Source organism: Dipodomys merriami, unplaced genomic scaffold (genome assembly GCF_024711535.1).
Source record: "Dipodomys merriami isolate MVZ:Mamm:240054 unplaced genomic scaffold, mDipMer1.0.p SCAF_604, whole genome shotgun sequence".
NCBI classification, from domain to species: domain Eukaryota; kingdom Metazoa; phylum Chordata; class Mammalia; order Rodentia; family Heteromyidae; genus Dipodomys; species Dipodomys merriami.
Genome location: NW_027206185.1, coordinates 125,230 through 137,058, shown reverse-complemented (window position 1 = coordinate 137,058; position 11,829 = coordinate 125,230). Strand labels below are relative to the sequence as shown.

Sequence of the window (11,829 nt, the reverse complement as noted above, 5' to 3'; positions counted from 1 at the left end):
TATTGATTTGCATTTCCTTTATGGCTAGGGATGTTGAACATTTCTTCATGTGTCTATTGGCCATCCTTCTTTCTTCTTCAGAGAAGTTTCTCTTTAAGTCTTTCGCCCAGTTATTTATTGGGCAGTTGTTTCTTTGCGGATTTGTTGTTGGGGGGTTTAATTTTTTGAGTTCCAAGTATATTTTAGATATGAGACCCTTGTCCGTTGTATGGCTAGTAAAGATCTTCTCCCAATCCGTAGGCTTTCTATTGATCTTGCTAGCTATGTCATTTGCCCTGCAGAAGCTCTGCAACTTTATGCAATCCCATTTGTCCAACCTTTCTTTGATTTGTTGTGTTTCCGGGTCTTTATTCAGAAAATTTCGGCCTGAGCCAAGGAGACCTAGGGTTTCTCCTATTCCATCCTGTAATGTTTTCAGAGTGTCTGCTTTGACTTCAAGGCCAGACCTACTTCTAACACCTCCCTGATCTTTGGAAGCTCTTTTTGCCTGTCTGCTTCTGTTTTCCCAAATGCAAAGTGAGTGATGAGGCCAGGGGAGTTCTTATACCAAAGGTCTATGAGGGGACTTAGAGACGAGAAAGCACTCAAATAAGCCACAAGCAAGTTTATTAAAACACAGATTGAGTTTCTCACCTCTGATGCTGCTATACTAAACAAACAAACAAAAACACCTGTACATTGAGTTTGGATGCTGAAAATTTTCTGGAGATGATATTGATGATTTGATAATAATGTAAATATGCTTAGCTACACTGGATCATACATTTAAAATGACTAAAATAGTGAATTTTATGTTAGGTGAATTTTACTACAATAAGAAGCAACAATTTACAAAAATGTTGACTCATAGAAGTAAACAGAAATTACCCAACCTTTCTTACCTCCTCTCTACTATAGCAGAGATCATTATTAAATAAGCCTATCTTGTCAGGGAACTATTAATTTTATATCTCATAAGATATATAATTCATCTAAGAGTATTAGAGAAGTTTTTAAGAGAAAAGCCAGACTACAAAAAGACTCTATGATAAAGTGACATCTGAAGGCACGTTTGTCCCCTGCCCCCTTCACATGATTACTTCCACAATGAACCTTGACTTTGTCCACGGAGATGCTGGCTATGGGTATCTTTGTTATGTAAAAGATGCAGTCTATTCCTGAAAGGTCATCCATCCATCATGCTGAGAGAAAGAGAGAGGGGGGGGAGAGAGAGAGAGAGAGAGAGAGAGAGAGAGAGAGAGAGAGAGAGAGAGAGAGAGAGAGAGAGAGAGAGAGAGAGAGAGAGAGAGAGAGAGAGAGAGAGAGAGAGAAATGTATTTTCCTTCCATATTGTACTTACTGCTTATTTTACCAGTTTCTCAATGGCCATACAAAAACCCTTTTCATTGAATTTTCAAAAAAAAAATTTAAGTGATACTATTAGAACTGAATATTATAGGAGACTGAGCAGAGCTTTTGCTTCCATTAACTATGGGAAATTCGCCATAGAAAAGCAACACATACATGATTATATTCATTAATAAGATGAGAAGACTATAAGAAAGATCAATGGTACCATTTATGCTATTGAGCTACAGTCTTCTGAAACTTACAAATAAATAGCACGGAAGTCTAAGGAGATAAGGAACATTATAAATTGGCAATATGTATATTAATTGTGATTTGTCATTATTTCTGTCATAATAATTTTCTTCTGAAGCCCTCTTTTTAGGAAGCGACTATGATTAAAATACATTATATACATTTACTAAGATAGAATAGTAGCATCATTAAAATTCATTAAAAGAGGGTAGTAAGAATAAGAGAGAATAATGGGGTATGATAAAAATACATGCCAAAATTCCCCAACAAAACCCTGTAGTATTTTTAATATACATTAACAAAAAATGTAGTCATCCTCTTAGCACCTGACAACTTCTGTATCACCAAACCCATAATCATGTTAAAGATTCAAAAGGAGCTTGGTAACACGGTAGGCATTTTAACATAAATGATCTCATCAAACTTCTCTTTATGTTTCCAGGATGACAGCTAAAATCAGGACAAGCAAACACTTGTTAGCAAACTTACTTGTTCGCTTCTCTTTATCTGGTAGAGTTAGAAACATAACACAGGTTTCTCAGAAGGAAAGTCATCTTCACATGGAATAATCTGGCTCCATCCTGTGAGCAGTTTTTGTGAATGTGAAACAAGTGGCTCACAGCTGTCTCTCCACTCCGTGTTGAGGCCATGGGAACCAACCTTCCGAGTTACACTCCACCACTCCATGAATACCAGGAGCCTGAACATGGATCTGTGTCTCCAAGCCCAGTGCTGAGGGAAAAGAAGTCTCAAGTCCAAGAGACTGAGATTGGACTAGACAGTTGAAAGGAAAAGTCTTACTTGTGTGTTCTGCAGTCTCAGGTGTGTGAATCTAATAATCTGTATTTCATCTAGAAGTTAGACACATAGGTTACTCTGCAATGCCAATTTATTATGGTGTGTACTTTTGCAATGGATGTGAGTTTTTCTCTTGCTACTTGTAATACTTGAAAAATGTTAAATATGAAAAAGCCAAGAAATAACTAATTTTACATATATATATATATGAAGAGAGACTATACAGTGAGATAATTTATATGTGTGTATGTATATTTGTTTATATATAATATATAAAGAGAGAATTTTCATATGTTTTAGCTTCTTACTTCACAGTAGCGATGGTACACGGTGTACCACAAGTAGATTTATCTGCCATACTTAGGTTCACGCTGGCCTCATTGCTGAAGTTACTGTCTTTAAATGAACACTGCCATGATCTATCATCAGGAATGCTGATGTTATGAATTCTAAGAGTCACTTTGCCCTCTCTAATGGCCTCTTTCACGAACTCCATGTGACTCCTCTATTCAGGGATAGCTTCTTTATTCATTTCATGGCCATCTCTGTGAATGGGCCAAGAATGGTTACCCCTGAACCAACGAATCTCTGCATTCTGCACTGTGTGGTGGGAGCAACTGACAGCTGAGCTCAGCCTGACCTCCTGCTTTAACTGCCAAGCTCCCATAGGAATAGCCTTAATCAACTTCTTTATGGAGGAAGAATGAAAATCAAAATAAACCAGAAACCAACAACATCACTGGTGCTAGACTTTGCTTGGAAGGTATGTCCCTTTGTCTGTCCTATCTGGCTAATCTAAAGGTCAGGTTCTGATTATACTTCCTTAAATGTAAGCCAATTATCTTATTTGAGAAAAAAAAACGCTACTTCTTTTTAGAATATATTCACCTCAGTCAGGCATGGTGAAACACTCCTGTCATCCCAGCATTTATGAGGTCAGAGGCAAAAGTATCATGAGTTTGAGTCCAGCCTGTGCTACACAGTAAGTTCCAGATCAGCCTGGACTGTATAGTGAGACCCTGTAAAATATAAATAAATAAATAACCAAAATTTTTAGTCTATTTTTGTTTGTTTTAGAAATTTCTATTTATTAATCACAAAACTCAAATACTTTTCCTTCAGCCATGTCCACTCAGTCTACCAAAGGGCCCATCTCTTCATTTCTGCTACAGTGTTTTTCTAATCTATTACATGACTTTTGTTCTGTTCTACAATTTCTGCATCTTTGCTTACATGTTACATGTCATTTCTTTGTTCCTTTAGACTCCATTTAAATTCTATAACATATTCATTCTAAGTCTGAACCTGATAAATCCAACATCCTGAGCATGTCTCTGGTTTTGGTCATTAGTTCCTTCAAACTGTGATTTTTGCTTTTCAGTATAGCTTGATTTTTTGTTGAAAGTCCAATATGATGTCATGAATAAGAGAAATATTAGAGAGAGGATTTTAGTGATGTAGTAATAAGGTGTGATGGAAGGAAAAGTATTCTATAATTCCATGATTTGGTTGTAGTCTCTTAGTGACACCCACTTGGGGTGTGTGTGATCTTCTCACAGTTTCTCCCTTGTAAAAGGAAAGAGGTGGCTGGAGTTCCATCTTTCCCTTCCCCCAGATTAGCGAGGCTATGATATGTAACTCTAGTAGTAAGTTAGCCTGTGGGAGAATTTCTCTTAAGAATAAATTTTAATTTTCCAGATGGTTACTTTTTTCCTCCCTTTGTTGGAAGTACAAAGGAATATTTCTCCAACTATTCATTATGAGAAACTGGTTGAAACTCTCGAAGTAAAAGGTACCAAAGAGTGTCATCCAGCTCTCTGGAGGTTTTAACTCTTACTGGTCCACACAGAACCTCCAGCAATTCAATCATTAGAGTTCTGGGTTTCCTACTCTAGTATTAGTACTACCAGAAGTTGCTATACATAGATTTCTACACATTTCTTTCTCTCCAATTTTCAGAGCAGTTATTTCTTCAAATTATTATCTTGAAGTAGTTGTGCAAAAGGGTTTCAAGTTATATGTCAGTGTGTGATCAATATCATACTTCTCATCTTTCTCACCCATCTCTCCAAACCCCACCCATTCCCTCAATGTATCTAGTTCTATTTTCATCTATGTACGTTGAATATTATAACTGCATTTGCCTCTCCCTTTCCTCTCTCTATTCACCCTCTCGCCCTGTGCTGTATGATTGTCCTTCTCTTGTGGACCAGAGAAGAGTTGCCGACTTTCAGCATCTTCTTTTCAATATTTTTCTTGATAATCTGTTGGAAGGATGCTAAGCTCCTCAGTGCTAGACAGAATATTAGCAGTCAACCCCAAATTCTTTATCACTGAAGAAGAAGTACATTTTGCTCTTACCTGAGAACTCTGTCATCACTTGCAGGAAAAGAAAACACACACAGATAGAGAAGAGACTTTAGGCTTCATCACATTTAGAAAAGTTCCTGGAATAAGGTTATAGAAAGTGAGATATGTTCTTGTCTAGATACACAAAATGAAGCCAAGGTTCAGTAATGTTTAGATTTGTGTTCTTGAACAATTGAGAGGAGGCCAAATTGTGGTTGAATTAAAATTGCTTGCTAGTGATTTATATATCTCAAAAAATTAGACATTGCTGAATTATTTTTGTAAATTTTTAGTGAATCTGGACTCTAGACATATGATAGTAGTTTTCTGATAGTACAGCTAGAAAAGGTGGCACTCATCTGCTTACACAGAAAGAAAACTAGATATATTACAGATTATTTTATTGTGCTTATTTTATTTTTGGGTGCTGGTACTAGGGTATTCTACCATTTGAGTCATATCTCGAGTTTGGCTTTTTGTTGGTTAATTGGAAAAAGAGTCTTGAGAATTTGTCTGCCTGTTCTGGCTTAGAACCTTAATTCTCACATCTCAGTTAGCTAAGTAGCTAGAATTATAGGTGTGAGCCACTGGCACCAAGCTAACTACTGAATTTAACAAACAAAAATCATCTGAGATCTAATGTTAAAGGCAAATGACTAACTTAAAGTTAGAAAAATGCCTGCAAAAGGAAACATGACTTAAAGAATTGCTAAAATGTAGAAAGGAGCTACATAAATCTGCAATGAGATTTACTCACACGCTTAAACAAATTACTACATGTTGTAGGCACACTGGGTTTACTTATAGTTATGTCATTCAGGAACTCAAGCAGTGACAGTTTGGATTAGGAAGAATTCTGAACAATTTTTCTCCTGCTGCTGAAAACAGGAATAAGGGTCACAATCTAATCCCCATCCTGTCTTTATCCATCTTCCCTACAAAATTAAAACCTTAAAATCCAAGGGAAGTGCACCCAAAACTCATTCTTTAGGCATTAGAGGAAACTTACTGTAGCTTGTGGAGAGGAACTGGAGAAAACAAAAACAAACACCTAACCTTTAACTTGGATGGATGTCTTAGTCCGTGTTATGTTGCTATATCAAAATACCTGAGAATGGCTCATTTGTGATAAAGGATGTTTGTTCAGTCTTATTGGCATAAGAACAAAGCCAGCCCATACCACCTAACCAGCTGCTGTGTGATGGTCTTCGTCTACTCATAAGGTTTGCTCTTTATAACCTTTATTTGGGCCCTAGGTCTTCAAAGCCCCATTACCACACTAAAAATGTTTCCAACATTTGGATTATTGAAGGACACATCACATCCATACCAGAAGTAGAACAATACAAACACATGCTTAGCCTAGCATGGCATCTAAAAGGGGAAAGAGGAAAAGTTTAAGTTTGAGACACTATGCAGGACTAAGGCTGAGACTTAGGCAAGTAATCAGAAAAGTCTCAACCCCAAAACACTAACAAGTGCTAAATAACAATAAGAGCATAATAATAATATAATAAATATAGTTTAGAAGGGCTTTGGGAAAAGTATATTCTCGCCAGACACTGAAAACAAAAACAAGATTGAAAATCAAATAGGTAGACTAAATTATAAGAAAGGATTAGAAAGTAGATGCTTTGGGAAAGTAGCTATTGCTGGAGCTGCCTGGAACCTAGTTATTATACTAAGGGCTCCTACAAGAATAGGGTTCATCTCTAGCTTTACTCTTGGTTAGACTAACTGAAGTTCCACAGTAAATACTTAGGAAAAGGGCATGTATAAGCATAAAGTGTAATTACATCATCTATAACTTATAAATTGTGTGATAAGAAAACAAGAAATAGAAAAAATCAAGAGTATACACAGTCTAAAGGGATAAATCCAGTCTGATATACAAATCATATATGTGTGTGTGTTTTTATATATGTATGTATTTATATAATTGTGATTTTAAGAACCAATTCAAAAGCGATACTCATGAGACAATATGTTGGAAATGAAACTTACAACTTGGAGGGAGATGGGGGGGAGGGAAACTGGGATACAAATGAAGGAGGGGGGTAACAGCGTTTGACAAGAAATGTATTTATTACTTTGTGTATGTAATAACCACTCTGTACATCACCTTGACAATAACATTAAATAAAAAAGAATAAATTTCTGGTACTACTCTATGTTTCCTCTGAGTTCTTTTATAAAGAGGCTGTCAGAGTGAGACAATTCCTGGAACACAAAAAATAATGCAATATGAATAATAAAATTTAAAAGCAGATTGCCTCTCTTGAACTCTATTGAATCACTTCACTGCCTGTTAGCTTTCTAAGTTTCCAAGATTGTCAGTTCATTATGGAGTTAGAACTAAAGAAGCCCTAATGCTGCACTTACATTGTCCAGAAGTAGTTTTGTCCCCAAACACCATCTGCAATTTATTTACTTATTTGAGCTCTAGAATTCAGAAGACATTTCTTTCCAGGTCCTTTATGAAGCTCCTTCAAGCCTGTAGGTGGTTTAGCAAGATTCCCACTTTGACTATCAGTCACACCCTTACTAAAGCCAGAGAGAGGGAAAGACAGACTGACAGACAGACAGACAGACAGACAGACAAGGACAGAGACAGAGACAGAGACAAAGAGACAGAGGGAAATAGAGGCAGAGGCAGAGGCTGAGACAGAGACACTTATTTACCAGAGTTTCTACTTGTTCCCTGCCACTGAGCTTTTCTCTCCTCTATTCTAAATTGATATCCTTCACAGAGAAAAGAGCAAGGTTCTATCTTACACATTATAAAATCTCAAATGCTCAAATATGTTTTTCAGCACACCTTGCATCACCTGAGACATGGATATATCATTTTTGCACAGTCTTGTTTGAACACAACGTGGATGCCTAGGACCTTATCTGAGCGGAGACATTTTTGTCTATGTATCTTTCCAGTGTCTTTGTTTAACATGCTAATGATGGCAAAGACTTATGGGAATCCTCACTCATGTTAATAGTTATCTAAATCACCAATGTAAACATCATTTAGAATTTTCTCCTTTTCCAGAAGTACTAAATATCACCTTTTCTATGTTCTTCTATTTCAGTTCTGTTTTATTCTAAAAAGTTGTGCTTACAGTTTAGGGGAGGACACAGGGAAGCACTTGGAAATAATTCTAGAGCATGTAATTTTTAAAAGATGCAGAACCTTGTCAACGTTTAGGAAGTTACCCATAAGGATAATTGTTTATTTTGTTCTAAAAGGGGCATGAGTATCACAAAATGCAGATATAAAATGATATATGCAGAACAAAATTTGCAATGTGAAGAGCAGAGAATGACAGACAAACCCTTGATTTCTCAATACACCTTAGAAATCTGTGGTTAGCCTGAACATGGCTGAGCCACATTCATTGTGGCCAGTGTTCTGCTGTTGAGCTAACTCATATCCTTTAAGCCATCTCTTGGTTAAGCTACTGAGTGATTGAAAATAGGAACATGTAGATTTATTCCTTAGAAAATTCCTGACCTTTGGAGGATCAGTAAAGTTTTCTTTCTATTGTAAGTCACTGCTTTAATAATAGTGAAAGGTTATTGCCGGGAGTGGGGGTAGATTTTATATATTCCTAAGAAGAAAAAAAGTTATTCACTCACACCACCAAGTTCTACCTACATCCCAAGAAGAGATCACTTATGGTTGGAAGATAGTCCTGTTGCAAGTCTTCTTTGAGAATTTTAGGAAGACCTGAGTTTCTCATTACTCATTTTATTCTCTCATCAATAGAAGCATCAGAATTACTTGATAATTTCTAGGGTTTTTTTTGGGGGGGGGTCCGGTAGTGGGGCCTGAACTCTGGACCTGGGCGCTGTCCCTCAGCTCTTCAGCTCAAGGCTAGCGCTCTACCACTTGAGCCACAGCGCCACTTCCAGCTTTTTTCTTTTTGCTTATGTGGTGCTGAGGAATCGAAGCCAGGGCCTCATGCGTGCAAGGCAAGCGCTCTACCACTGAGCCACCTTCCCAGCCCAATTTCTAGGGTTTTAATTGAAGATGGCTGACATCTTGAGGCTTGTAATCTGATCTACGGATGTTGTTAAACTTATTTAGGTCATCTTTATGTGATTACTAGCAATGATAAAAACTTCTGTTAGCCATTAAGGGTTTTCCTTTGTGGAACTCACATAAGAAAAAACTTGTCTAAGATAAGGTTCCTAGGAAACCAACTAAGAATTCTATGCAGGATCTTCATTGAGTGTGTAAACTAAGAATCAAGACAAAAATTCAAGTGTAAGCATTAAAGGGGGGACATTGACACAATATATTCATAACTACTTCATTGAATGGAACTTCTTTGTACAACTATTTAAGATAGTAAAATATACTTTTAAATGCAAGCAAAAGAAGTAGGATTTATCAGCAAAAAAAAAAATCTGAGGATTACAATGGAGAAGAAATTAAGACAATCTGAAAAAATGAAGCTGGCCCCTTGGCCTAGTCCAGCCAAAAGGGGAGAAATAAACTCTTATTCCCCCATGAGAACCTGTCTTTGGTATAAAATGTCCTGCATATAAAGAGGATGCATACATTTTGATCAGGCAGCTTGCCAATGGAGGACATTTCGCAGAGTCATTTAGCTAAGAAATTGTATCTACCAGGGCTGCCAGCATTGAGGAAGAAATGTCCCAGTCCTGGAGGGAGATGTGAAGGACTGCTCAGAGCACCTACAATATTCCACCCAATGCACTTCTTAATCTTATAGTGAGTTTGTTAAGGACTCCAGATTTCACCTGCTCCTAATGGCATCACAGTTTTTCTTATGGACACAATCCTTACCTCATTCCTCACCTACATCTATTCCCCTCACAGCCTTTCTCTGAGTCTTAGACAGGTTGCCAAGCATGTGTCTGTGACCTCTTCAGTTTTCTTCCTGATAGCAAATTATTTATGTCAGACAACAAAGAACTCAAAATAAATCCCAGTTCAGGCCTGACTGAACTAAAGAGACACAGGTAGATTTTGCTAAACAGTAAAGAAGTAAAGTCAGCTTATAAAATTCATTTCAAAAAACCCAACAAATGATGTGCCAAAAGTCAGCAGAACTCACAAAAGGCAGAGGAATAGTTGAAATTTAACCAGCTACTATATAGAATATTTTATGAAAACATGAGGGGTTCTCGGAAAGGTTATACCTTAGTATGGGGCTTGAATAATCCCTAGCTTCATAGCCCCTGCCATACCAAACTTGAAAACAGGACATTGAGAAATCTAACTAAATTGAAAATATAGACTTTATTAGCAAACGAAAGCCTAGCACTCCATAAAATACCATTAAATTAATATATTTGGAGACATAATAATTCCCAATCTTCAGCAACCAGAAAAATGCCTGGTTCCATGGAGGAAAATTTGTTTCATGACAAAGAGAATCATATTTAATCAGAAATGATACAGAAATCAGTGATTAGAAAACTGCCAGAAACTACTCATTTAAGGACATATAAAAATACAGTGAGAAGATGGGCATTAGTGGCTCATACCTATAATCCAGCTACACAGGAGGCTGAAATATGAGGATTGTGGTTCAAAGCCAGCTAGGGCAGAAAAGTCCCCCCCTCCCCGCTTACATGACTGAGATTTACTATTAACTTGAAATCTTCCATTTGTTTCTTCATATTTTTCATTTATCTCTCACTATCTGTGTGTGTGTGTGTGTGTGTGTGTGTGTGTGTGTGTGTGTGTGTGTGTGTGTGTGTGTGTCATTTCAATGGATGGACTAAATAATAGTTTTCTGAGAATAGTAATCAACAGACTTGAAGATAAATCTGATCTATTTGAAATAAGAGAGAGACTGGGAAGCTGATTATTGCTTTTGGAATTGAACCATGAGATAAAGAACAAATCATGTATTCTCTGAACTGTCTTATGTTTGTACTAAGGATATAGTTACTTCACATCTTTGCATGAAAGTACAGATCCTCAGATTCTTTTACAGATATCCTAAATTGGAATCTTCCCAAGTGTTAAAGAAAGAAAGATCACTGAGCGCAGGTAGTTCATGCCTATAATCCTAGCTACTCAGGAGGCTGAGATCTGAGGATCACAGTTCAAAGCCAGCCCAGGCAGGAAAGTCCATGAGACTCTTATCCCCAATAAACCACTCAGAAAACTGGAAGTGGTGCTGTGGCTCAAGTGGTAGAATGTTAGCCTTGAGCTGAAGAGCTGAGGAATAATAACCAGGCCCAGAGTTCAAGCCCCACAACTGACCAAAAAAAAAAAAAAAGAAAGAAAAGAAAAGAAAAGAAAGAAAAAAGAAAGGTCAAATGTTTTTTAAAGAACCCAAATTGTCCCTAAAATATGGACAAAGGCATGATTATTCCCAGCAGCAGGAAAATGCAATGCAGAAAGATGATTCTGCAGTGTCCTCTACATACTCCAAGGAAAAGTTTAAGAGTAAACTACAGGTTTTCTTTCTCCAGAATTATTGGCAGAAATTTATAAGATGAATTCTTTGTTGCTTTGTATGTCCCTCCCCCACAGTATAACCCCTGCTTTCACTGTATTTGGTGTTGGTATAATTTGTGGAGGGGAAGGGGAAAAACAAATCATTTAAATAGGGATACAGGTGGACCCATTGCAACAATGAGAAGTACAAGTCGTTATGTCGAAAATGAACTTTACAACTTGGGGGGCACGGGGAGGACTGGGTGGGGGTGCAGGGGAAGGATGGGAAGGAATGGGAAGGGGAAACAAAGGAGGAGGCTACAATGCTAGATAAAAAATGTACTCATTATCTTGCCCATGTAATTATAACCCCTCTGTACAGTATTTTCACAATAAAAAAATAAAAATAAAAATATAAAAAGAATTATTGGCAGAAGTATTGCCTCTGGGTACCATGCTTGCTTCCTTTGGGAGTTATTTGGGGCTGAAACTTAGTGGTCATACATATTTTGATCATGTGCACACTAATAAATTCAGTCAAATCTATACTCCCTTATACATTTATATTAACATCTAACTTTTCATTCAAGCTAAAATGTATGATTTATTAACACAAAGCTTAGAGGAAAATGTATTAACTCAGCTATAGCCACCTCTGAATGCTCATCCTTCCAGCAAAAAAGACC

General features: G+C 37.1%; 1 pseudogene; it reads right to left on the bottom strand.

The window, feature by feature from the left end:
- Positions 1-2,084: 2,084 nt before the first annotated feature.
- On the bottom strand, positions 2,085-4,756 carry LOC138814725 (selection and upkeep of intraepithelial T-cells protein 8-like; annotated as a pseudogene).
- Positions 4,757-11,829: the final 7,073 nt, after the last annotated feature.